Raw genomic sequence first — 12,254 nt, 5'->3', positions numbered from 1 at the left:
GCAGATGCGGAAGCTATGGAGGTTGAAAGAGGAAAAAGAAACTCATGAAGACATTGACCTTGACTAGGACAAATTGTTACACAAGTGAATTAGGTTCCAAGATTGAGACTTGGACTCATAAACACAATCTTGTGTATTGACAGTGACATGACACTTTACTGGAAAGAAAAGAGTACTATCATTACATTAGAAAAAGAGTGCAAGTACAATGCTTTATAGGAATTGAGTGGTGGTACTTTCTCCCACTGTGCATATGGGATTTTGATCCTGAGCCCTCACTGCTTTTCACAAAGGGACTAAAGTAGGTGTGATTGCACATATCTCAACACACCTTCTCAATCACAACCAAAAGTACAAAGTGTGTAGAGGCTTTAGTGAAAGCAACACCTGCAAACTGTGGGCATACCATAAACATGGAAAAAACACCAGAGGCTGTCACAGAAAAGGCTAAGTGTGGGTACCACAAATATGATGGACATCTAGAGGCTGTAGCAGGGACCTCACAAAGTGTACAGAGGTTGTAGTACAAGGATAACTGAGGAGTTTACAAGTTTATGTTTGAGGCATTAGGGCTAGGAAATACAAAACTAAAAAAAGTCTATCTGAATAGAAGGACTGATGAGGTTTATCCTTCTCCTGGTGGTCTTCTTCTTCTTCCTTTGCTCCATTTTCTTCTTCTTCTTTGACTGTAACTAGATAGGCCTTTTGGGAACTCTTTCTGGCGTGGTAGAACTTCTCGGTGTGTCCGGTAGTTTTGCAAAAGTCACAGAAGAGCTGATCCTTCTTGCCTTTGTACCTGTTGCCAACATATAATGCATGCTCATCTCTAGAGGTACTTGGTTCTTCCTTATTTTTTAGCTTCTTTTCCTCCTATAACAATGATGCCTGAATATCAACAAGTTCAGGATTTGGCATGTTGATAAAAGTTGTTGATACATTATTATATTCAGGAGGCAAACTCTTAAGTAGAACACCGATTGCAAACATCTTCTTCCATTTTAATGTTGATTCCTGCAAGTTGGGTTAGAAGTCCTTCCATGTAATTTAGATGTGTGGCAAGTGATGTGCTCGACTTCATTTCAAGCGTGAAAAACTCAATTAGGAGACCATACTTTGATGATTTAGACTGTGCACCGAACAAGGTGTCAAGTCTCTTCCATGTATCCTGTGAGGTCTCACAGCTATCCACATGGTGGATATAGCTATCATCTAGCTCCACTTTGATAATGGTCTGAGCCTTATCATCGTTCTTTTGCCAAGTGACAGCGAGATCCGCATCACGAGGCTTCTTTTCTTTTCCAGTGGTAATGGCCCCAAGGACCTTCTTCATCAAGATCAATTTGATGCGGGTCTGCCAGGTATGAAACCCGACTCCTTTGAAACGAGCAGTTGGAGAATCTTTGCCCATGTTCGACTTGAGAGACCAGCAGCAAATTAGCTTCAACAAATGATTGAGAATAACCAGGAATGAGTTGATCTTTGTATGTGTCAAAAGACACAAGCAATGGCAGTGAAATATCAAAAGATACTAGTTTGAAATTTGATGTTTGTTGCTTGAGTTTGACTTGATGATCTTTAAAAACTCTTCATAGCTTTCCCTCCTTGCTAATTTGATGGTTGAATTCTTGCTGAAAACTTCAGATTAGAGTGGCCTTGGCTTGGTTTAAGTGGCAGGAGAGAGAAAATGAAGGAAAAATGAGCTTAAAGGTAAGTGGCTATGGCTGTCCTGTCAAAACAGGGACCAACAACTGGTAAATGATCTCCCATGTGCTCCATAGGAATCTGCTCAAACCCTTTGAGATAAAGGACCCTCACTAATGGATCTAACTCCCCCTAAGAGGGTTTGTACTCATTATTCTCAAGTTGAGAGATCTAAGCCTTCAAAGTGGTCGTTGTCAAAACTACACCTAGATTTGGGAAAATGCAAATACCGAGCATGGTGTGCATCAATCTCCTTGATTTTTGTGCCAAGAAGTTGTGCCTTCACCTTAAGAACAACTCTTGAGAGAAAAATCAAAGACGTATGGCCTGGTTGATGAGATATGGCTGCTCCAACAGAGGTAGGTAGGTGCTGTCCACAGACACAGTTATGGCAGCAACTCTGAAAAGAGGCAATGATGAAGCTATAGTTGCCCAATCTCAATGATTGAGGTACCAAGAAGGTGCTTTGGAAGTAGAGAAACACTTCTCCATAAGGAATTTTAGAGAGATTTGGCCTCTGGAGAGAGATCTGAAAGCTTCAAACTGACAGGGTGCTGCTGTCTATGGCTGCCATGGAAGCTTCATTGAAGGTAGGAATGCAAATGAAGTTGGAGATAGGGTCCAATACTCAAACTGAGATGAGAAGAGATGGAAAGGAGCTGAGAGGAGTGAAAGGAGAGTTGGGCCATGCTCAACTGAGCTCTGATACCATGTGAAATATGCGGGATCTAGAGAATGGCAGATGCGGAAGCTATGGAGGTTGAAAGAGGAAAAAGAAACTCATGAAGACATTGACCTTGACTAGGACAAATTGTTACACAAGTGAATTAGGTTCCAAGATTGAGACTTGGACTCATAAACACAATCTTGTGTATTGACAGTGACATGACACTTTACTGGAAAGAAAAGAGTACTATCATTGCATTCGAAAAAAAGTGCAAGTACAATGCTTTATAGGAATTGAGTGGTGGTACTTTCTCCCACTGTGCATATGGGATTTTGATCCTGAGCCCTCACTGCTTTTCACAAAGGGACTAAAGTAGGTGTGATTGCAAATATCTCAACACACCTCCTCAATCACAACCAAAAGTACAAAGTGTGTAGAGGCTTTAGTGAAAGCAACACCTGCAAACTGTGGGCATACCATAAACATGGAAAAAACACCAGAGGCTGTCGCAGAAAAGGCTAAGTGTGGGTACCACAAATATGATGGACATCTAGAGGCTGTAGCAGGGACCTCACAAAGCATACAGAGGTTGTAGTACAAGGATAACTGAGGAGTTTACAAGTTTATGTTTGAGGCATTAGGGCTAGGAAATACAAAACTAAAAAAGTCTATCTGAATAGAAGGACTGATGAGGTTTATCCTTCTCCTGGTGGTCTTCTTCTTCTTCCTTTGCTCCATTTTCTTCTTCTTCTTTGACTGTAACTAGATAGGCCTTTTGGGACCTCTTTCTGGCGTGGTAGAACTTCTCGGTGTGTCCGGTCCTTTTGCAAAAGTCACAGAAGAGCTGATCCTTCTTGCCTTTGTACCTATTACCAACATATAATGCATGCTCATCTCTAGAGGTACTTGGTTCTTCCTTATTTTTTAGCTTCTTTTCCTCCTCTAACAATGATGCCTGGATATCAACAAGTTCAAGATTTGGCATGTTGATTAAAGTTGTTGATACATTATTATATTCAGGAGGCAAACTCTTAAGTAGAAAACCGATTGCAAACATCTTCTTCCATTTTAATGTTGATTCCTGCAAGTTGGGTTAGAAGTCCTTCCATGTAATTTAGATGTGTGGCAAGTGATGTGCTCGACTTCATTTCAAGCCTGAAAAACTCAATTAGGAGACCATACTTTGATGATTTAGACTGTGCACCGAACAAGGTGTCAAGTCTCTTCCATGTATCCTGTGAGGTCTCACAGCTATCCACATGGTGGATATAGCTATCATCTAGCTCCACTTTGATAATGGTCTGAGCCTTATCATCGTTCTTTTGCCAAGTGACAGCGAGATCCGCATCACGAGGCTTCTTTTCTTTTCCAGTGGTAATGGCCCAAAGGCCCTTCTTCATCAAGATCAATTTGATGCGGGTCTGCCAGGTATGAAACCCGACTCCTTTGAAACGAGCAGTTGGAGAATCTTTGCCCATGTTCGACTTGAGAGACCAGCAGCAAATTAGCTTCAAATGATTGAGAATAACCAGGAATGAGTTGATCTTTGTATGTGTCAAAAGACACAAGCAATGGCAGTGAAATATCAAAAGATACTAGTTTGAAATTTGATGTTTGTTGCTTGAGTTTGACTTGATGATCTTTAAAAACTCTTCATAGCTTTCCCTCCTTGCTAATTTGATGGTTGAATTCTTGCTGAAAACTTCAGATTAGAGTGGCCTTGGCTTTGTTGAAGTGGCAGGAGAGAGAAAATGAAGGAAAAATGAGCTTAAAGGTAAGTGGCTATGGCTGTCCTGTCAAAACAGGGACCAACAACTGGTAAATGATCTCCCATGTGCTCCATAGGAATCTGCTCAAACCCTTTGAGATAGAGGACCCTCACTAATGGATCTAACTCCCCCTAAGAGGGTTTGTACTCATTATGCTCAAGTTGAGAGATCTAAGCCTTCAAAGTGGTCGTTGTCAAAACTACACCCAGATTTGGGAAAATGCAAATGCCGAGCATGGTGTGCATCAATCTCCTTGATTTTTGTGCCAAGAAGTTGTGCCTTGACCTGAAGAACAACTCTTGAGAGAAATATCGAAGACATATGGCCTGGTTGATGAGATATGGCTGCTCCAACAGAGGTAGGTAGGTGCTGTCCACAGACACAGTTATGGCAACAACTCTGAAAAGAGGCAATGCTGAAGCTATAGTTGCCCAATCTCAATGATTGAGGTACCAAGAAGGTGCTTTGGAAGTAGAGAAACACTTCTCCATAAGGAATTTTAGAGAGATTTGGCCTGTGGAGAGAGATCTGAAAGCTTCAAACTAACAGGGTGCTGATGTCTATGGCTGCCATGGAAGCTTCATTGAAGGTAGGAATGCAAATGAAGTTGGAGATAGGGTCCAATACTCAAACTGAGATGAGAAGAGATGGAAAGGAGCTGAGAGGAGTGAAAGGAGAGTTGGGCCATGCTCAACTGAGCTCTGATACCATGTAAAATATGTGGGATCTAGAGAATGGCAGATGCGGAAGCTATGGAGGTTGAAAGAGGAAAAAGAAACTCATGAAGACATTGACCTTGACTAGGACAAATTGTTACACAAGTGAATTAGGTTCCAAGATTGAGACTTGGACTCATAAACACAATCTTGTGTATTGACAGTGACATGACACTTTACTGGAAAGAAAAGAGTACTATCGTTACATTCGAAAAGGAGTGCAAGTACAATGCTTTATAGGAATTGAGTGGTGGTACTTTCTCCCACTGTGCATATGGGATTTTGATCCTGAGCCCTCACTGCTTCTCACAAAGGGACTAAAGTAGGTGTGATTGCAAATATCTCAACATTAGATACAAAACTGTCAGCTTTGAAGATTGCTCATAATACAGTAGAATCACAAGCTTCCCAGATTAAGCAATTGCAAGACCAACTGGCAGAGTCACGGTTCATTCCTCCAAGTCCCAATGTTCCTATGATTCCTTCTATATCTCAGTAGGACTTGGCAGTTCTCCAGAGACAAGCCACATTATGTCCCTTGTTTCAAGATAAAGTGGAAAGATTGCAGTCCAGGATGGATTTGTTATGGTCTACATTTGAGCACTTTCAGAAGTATGTTCCTCTGGACCATTCCTTTTTTGTCCACTATCAGTTTGCAGAAGTTGGCCTTCTATATAAAGCTTTCAACGATGGATCTCCCTCTTTCAGAGAATGGTTGGAGTGGGACGTGGTCTTTTGATTTTCTGACAAAAGTTGTCTATATGATCTTTGAAGATTCTGTGACAACGGATACCATGTTGCTGTCTTATATGTATCTACGAGGTGATCTGTTGATTTCAGATGATGTAGATCTAGCTTGGTATGTGGGGGATGTGATTTTACAAGCTGTCTTATATTTCAACTATTTGGAGTTGAGGATAGATGACATGTTTCAGGGTTATTCTTCTAAAGTGGCTACTTGCCCTGACGCTTCATGGCATTCAATGATTGATTCTGTAGTCCTGAACCAACGCCAGAATACAGCTTCTACTTATGTGCAAAGCACTAACCAACTGAGGGTGGATCTCCTAGCTTATCTTTCCAATAATCATCCATTTGATTTATCCTTCTTTGATGCCTACCATAGACTATCTATTTTAGGTCCCTCTGCTCCTAGCTTATTGTACTATCAACAAATGGCCCATCGCTATGATGCTTATTTTTCCCTTTATCAATCCAACTCAGCAGCTATCTTACCTCTCCTTTTCCAATCTCAAGGTTTTCCTCAAATTCCAATCTTTACCTATTGTTCTTTAACTAAAGATCGGGTCTTTTTGCCCTTCTCCGCCATGCCATTCTCCATCTATTCATATATCTTCTACTTTTCCTGCTTATCAATTGGCACCTTTCCTAACCGATTCACTTAAATTTTCAGCCACTCCTTCTTTAGCTTATTCCTCATTTTATGATTTTGCCTACCCATCTCTTCATCCTCTTTTACTTATTCCACTTCCATCTCTTGCCACTTCTATTTCTCAACCCCCTCAGTTGGTTAGTGGGTATGAAGGATTTGATCAACAGATTCCGAGAAGAAGAGGATGGAGCTCAACTGATTCTCTCATGGGACCACAAATTAACTGGCCATTAATTCCAGGGGACTAGACAAGTGCTAGTCAAGCATACCAGAATTACCTCCATTTTTCTCACCAATATTCACAATCTCTAGATCCTTCAATGAGATTGACAGCCCATTTTGCTTGGTATCTAGCATATATGCATAGGCATTCCCATAACGATCGAAAGGCCATTCCAAAGCTTTGTATGAATGTCAATGTGAACATTGATTCCCAACAGTTGGATGTCCTATATTTTCATGCCCTATGTCTACCTAGCAGATACCTTGTTTTGCTAGAAAGGATGTGTTACCTTCAGTTCTTTCAAAATCCTCCCAAGACATTTGTGGATGAGTCATTATCCATGGATCGCTTTCGTAATCACCAAGCCTTCAAAAGGGATCACCGTCATTGATGCCTTTGCAATGTATTTTGGATGATTCTTAATGATATATATCTCTCTTTTTGGAGGTGTCATTCAGATGGTTATTTTGTGTTAGTGTGTGTGTTGTAATAATTTGTATATGATGCATTCGTGCTGGTTGAATAATTTGTTCGAGAGCTCTCTTTTCAACTATTGATGGTGGATAGCAAGCCGACAATGGAAAGCTGAAGAAACCTCTTATATCCTTTACAAATTTGTTATGACTTTTTATTGTTTATCAGATATGTTAATAAATAACGAAGTTTTCCTTTAGTTGTATTCTTTTCTAGAGATACAGGTGATAAGTTGGGGTCATGGTGTGGAGTGATTATTGAAGATACTACAGAAGATTAAATTAAACTCTTTAGTGAACTTATATTATTCTTTTCCTTAGGTCGCGAGGATGCTTCCTTTCTAAGTGTGGGGATATGTTGAGAGTGGAAAAAGACTGAATTCTTGGTTTTGAGGTTTGAATGATTGATTTTTGATGGATTAAGAGTGATGTATGGTTGTTAATGGAAGTTTTTGAGAGTTTTTTGGATTATATTGATTATGTTTTGGAAGTTTATGATGATTCTTAGTAGAAATATGAAGCTCTGTGATGTTCTGATAGGTTCTGTTAAGGTTCTGATTGATTCTGATACCTTCTGTATAGCTTCTGTTTTGTTCTGATTTTCTTCTGTATGAAGCATGGATTGATGATTGATGAAGGTTGAAATATTTTGGAAACTTATTGAATAATTTTTGGTAGTTTGAAATTGTTTTAGTATGAGTTATGAGGATTTGATGTTCTCTGATGACCTTCTGTAATCCTCTATAAACCTTCTGTGTAGAGCCTCTGTATCTGTTCTGTATCTGCTCTATTCCTGTTTTGTTCTGTTATATAGATCTTCTGTAAGTGTTCTGTAGAATGTATGTGTGACTTTGGAAAAGTTTTCTAACTTTTGAAAAGGATGAATCTAAGTTCAAAAGAGCTAAAAAAAATGGAAGAAGCAGATGCTGAAGACTGAAGAGAAGACTGGAGTGACAATGACAGTAGTGAGCTATGAAGAGACACTGTAGTGGCTCTGGTGCCTCTTCACATCAGACATACCTCTTGGGAGGTGCATCCATGACCTAAGAAGGATTATTGAGAGTCATTATTGAGTATTGTAGTGAGGAGATGATGTAGTATTGAGAGAGAGAGAGCCAGAGATAGTCAAATTCTATCAAAACAGTGTAACTGTATATGAGAGATTGAGAGAAAACTATGAAGACATTGAAGATGAATACTATGTGATTGCTTTCCATTAAAAAATGGTGTATTCCTTTATGTTCCTTGTTCTATTGATGGATTCTATGAAGATGTTGAAGATTATGATTGATTCTATCAAATCCGTCGGAGATATCTACTATGATGTTGCGTGAAGATTTACTGTTTCCTTTGTTTTGGTCATCAAAAGAATGAAATAAAAGCTTGTTGATGTTACAAGATAGATTTTCCTACAGTAGAGTCCTTTTTTCCTTGGTGTTCCTCTTGGGGCTCCATTTCCAAATCCTTCAACAAATAGCTCTTCTCTTACATGTTGACTCTTAATAACATCAGGTATTGGTGTTTGATGAAAAACCCAATACAATATATCAAAATCCTCTATATTTACTTTAAATACTCCTAGCCACCAGATGTTGTGTTTAGATTGAACACTAAATGACATTGAGTGATTCCAATGATCTTATGAAAGTACTCTATTCATCAAGGTAATATAGACCCCCTCTAATTTTGTGTATTTTAGAATCTCACTTTCATCAAGTTTAACTACAAATCTAGCCACTCCTTATGTCTCTTCTAGTGACAAGTCATAGAATCTGATCATTAAACATTGTAAGGTTGGCAAGTCAAGGAAAATATTATCAAATTCATTGAGTACAACTTCCTTTTTTCTACCCTTGAAGATAGCCTTGATATGGAAAGCCTCACCCAAAATCTTGATTACTTTGTTATTCACTCTCTCTCTGATAGTTCTAACCCCAAATGGCCTTGGAAGTATGCAATTGTGTACATGTCCTTGCTTCATATTTAATTGTAAAAGCTAGAAAAGTTGCATATAAGCATCTCGACTGATACCAATATGATCTAGTGTCTTCTGCACTAACTCAGTATCCAAAGAATGATCCTTTATAAATGACTCTAAGCATTTTTTTTTTGCCTTTCTAAAATTTTTCTTTTCCAAAATATCCTTTGAAACTATTGAAGGAAGAAGATGATAATAAAATTGAGATGCTTTTAAAGAATCTCTTTCACTTGCATTTGGTTGAAGAAGAGATCTAAACAAAATTAACACCACAAATTAATATAATTAATTATAAATAAATCCATATTTAATATTTTTTAAGTGAAAAAATGTATCTTGCTGCTTGGATTCTTTTACTACAACCATCTTCTCCTTGCCAATATTTTTAAGAGCTCTTTGTCGATTTCAAAGGCTTAAAATAGTTTACTTTCATTGACAAGATTTGATGCATTTCTCCAATGAATAAATCCTCTGTTGACAGCCCTCTAGCTTCCACAATAACTCATTGCTATGTTTTAATAAAAGATGGTTCTCCTATTTGAGGACATTCTTTTCTGCAATGAAGTTAAGTGTATAACCTAGAAACCCATTATAACCATTGCCAATGAACCTCATCAATGAAAAGTTATTATAGAAAGGTAGAGTGTTATTTTTGGTAGGATCTTTGCGATATAGCCTACCATCTAACTAAAGATCAAGTTTCTTCTTTCCTTCAAACTTGAGTCTACTTTTTGTAGACTTTGTAATAGTAATAGGTTTGGTTCTCTTCCTTATCGGCTCATACTGACTATCCAACTCAATATGAAGATGATAGAGAGATCTTTTACTAGAGCTATAGAGATCATTGGATGACTAATCCATAGCTAAGGATATGATTAGAAGATTGAATTGAAAAACTATGTCAAGTAGAAAAAACAAGAAGAAACTAGTAAGGAGGGGTAAGAAAGAAGAGAGTGAGATATTGAAAGATGCACATCAGTATGCTAAAGAGTGTTTACAATAAAGAAGATCAACCTCTTCATAAGGGTAGGATACATGATCATCTTTTGCTTCCACTTGAACCATTTCAGAAGTGGGGGATTGATTTTTTTGGGCCAATCCAGAAGCTAAAGGGATAGGTAATAGATATATTTTGGTTTGTACGGATTATTGTGAAAAATGTGTAGAGGCTCAAGTACTGAAGGATAATAAAGCAGCTAGAGTGGCCAAGTTCTTATATTCTAACATTGTGACTCGGTTTGGATGTCCCATTGAGTTAATTAGTGGTAGGAATAAGCATTTCTTAAATCATGTTATCCAAGAAGAACTGACTGTCAAGTGTTTGATTTTACATAAGAAGTCTACCCCATATCATCCTCCTCAAGCTAATGGACAAGTAAAGAACTCTAATAAGATTTTACTTCCAATTTTAAAGAAGATTATTGAGGATAACAAGGGAGATTGGGATGCTAAACTTGATTCAGCATTGCAGGCTTTTAGGACGGCATATAAGTTATGATAGGGTTTACACCCTTTAAACTTGTGTACGGATTAAAGGATGTGGTGCCTATGGAATTTGTGGTACCAAGCTTGAGAGTTGCTATTTGACATAAGTTAGATCCTGAGAAATCAAAGCAGCATAGATTGGAACAACTCCTGAAGTTAGAGGAGGAAGGGTGGTAGCTACCTACATTTTAGGAGTTACACACAGTAACGGAGATAGGCTTGGGTAAAAAGACATATTAAAAAGGAAAAAAAATAAGAAGAAGATTAGGTTGTTGTTTATAATTCTTGACTTGGAAATTTTCCTAGCAAATTAAAGCTTATGTATGCAGGCCCATTTGTAATCTTCAAGGATATTGGTTAGGGCATGTTTTTATTAAAGGATTTACAGGGGAATTTATTGAATCATGCAGCTAATGGTTTAGGATGAAAAGGCTTGTGCAACCTTATTACTCAAATACTAATTTATTTATACCTTGTTGTACAAACTTATCAGTGACAAGTAGTGATGACAAGGAGTGGTTTTGTGTTTCTCATGGTGATGGGACAAATGGCACAAAAAGTCCTCAACACAAAGAAGACTTCCACTTGTGGGTTCAAATGGAAAAGACGACTGCTTCATTTGTTTCTTCTTCTTTTTCACCATCGTCTTCTATGAATATGCTGGTTGTCCACGCCATGACTCATATGCAGCGCAGCTCAACTTGATGAATATCTATGCAGAAGCATGCTAGACTGAATGACAACGCTGAGGTTTTCGACCCAGCTGAAGAGGAGTAGTCCGAGCAGCAACATAACATTGATGCAACACCAAAATTTCCACCTCAAGTATATAGTCCTAGTGTTTTGCAAACACCATTTTTTGATTCTACATCGGTGCGCTTGACGTTGAGCATGTTGCCAATAAAGCACTGTTGGAGAAGATTGGCCTCTATGATTTTGCATGCTTGCCTTGGGCCCTACCCTGGGCCAAGTGGGTAGCCAATGTGCTTGCCTTGGTTCACCTGGACATTTTGAGGAAATCTCAACGTATAATAGTAGGTTGAATTGAGCTTACTATAGCAGCAGTAATGAGCCATGTGTTTGCATTACTGATGAATGTCAATCCCACATTGTAGCGATGTTTTGAAGATCAAATGTTTTAGGCTTTTGGGGATTCCACTAGTTTGTGTAATGTCTATGTTTTGATGAGGATTGATGCAGCCAAGAAGATGCAGCTCAAATGGTTTATGGAATGCTTTATGATGTTTATTAAAACCAATTGCATTGCTCAGGAGACATATGGTCTCATATTCTATGCTAAAAATATGGGTATACCTAATTGGGCCAATGTAATGCATGATAGGCTTATAACTGAGATTAAAGTGTTGAAAACAAAGAAGGTGTTTCACAAGTCTCATATGGGATGCTTTTTAGCTACTCTATATGAGTATGCTAGGTTGTAGTTTCCTGATTTGACTATGGATAGCTTGCTTAAATATTCTATGTCAACAGCCGTTGCGGGGAGGATAATAGCCATGGTAAAGACAGTGAGGATATTAATGCTCTTCTTGGGGGTGATAAGGACAAGTATGCAATCTATAAGTATTTGATTCAGGTAGGGTATCAAGAGGCATATGTTAGCTAGGTCACTTTGGAATTTGTTAAAGAGCATGCGAAGCATGTGGCTTTTGATCATGTGGTGGATGCAGAAAAGAAGGATAAAACTAATGCTTTGTAGCCTTTGGATCATGTAACTCTAGTGAAGAAGAAGTAAAATATTGGAAGAATTTGGCTTCGTGGTAGGCCTTAATCTAAGGGTAAACCACCAAATGTTTATGATAATGCTTATGTTTCTATGAAGAGTCCATTG

This window comes from Lygodium microphyllum, chromosome 16 (assembly GCF_053477565.2).
Source record: "Lygodium microphyllum isolate KBCC chromosome 16, Lygodium_microphyllum_v1.1.10, whole genome shotgun sequence".
Lineage (NCBI taxonomy): Eukaryota > Viridiplantae > Streptophyta > Polypodiopsida > Schizaeales > Lygodiaceae > Lygodium > Lygodium microphyllum.
Note: the sequence above shows the minus strand (reverse complement) of the source record.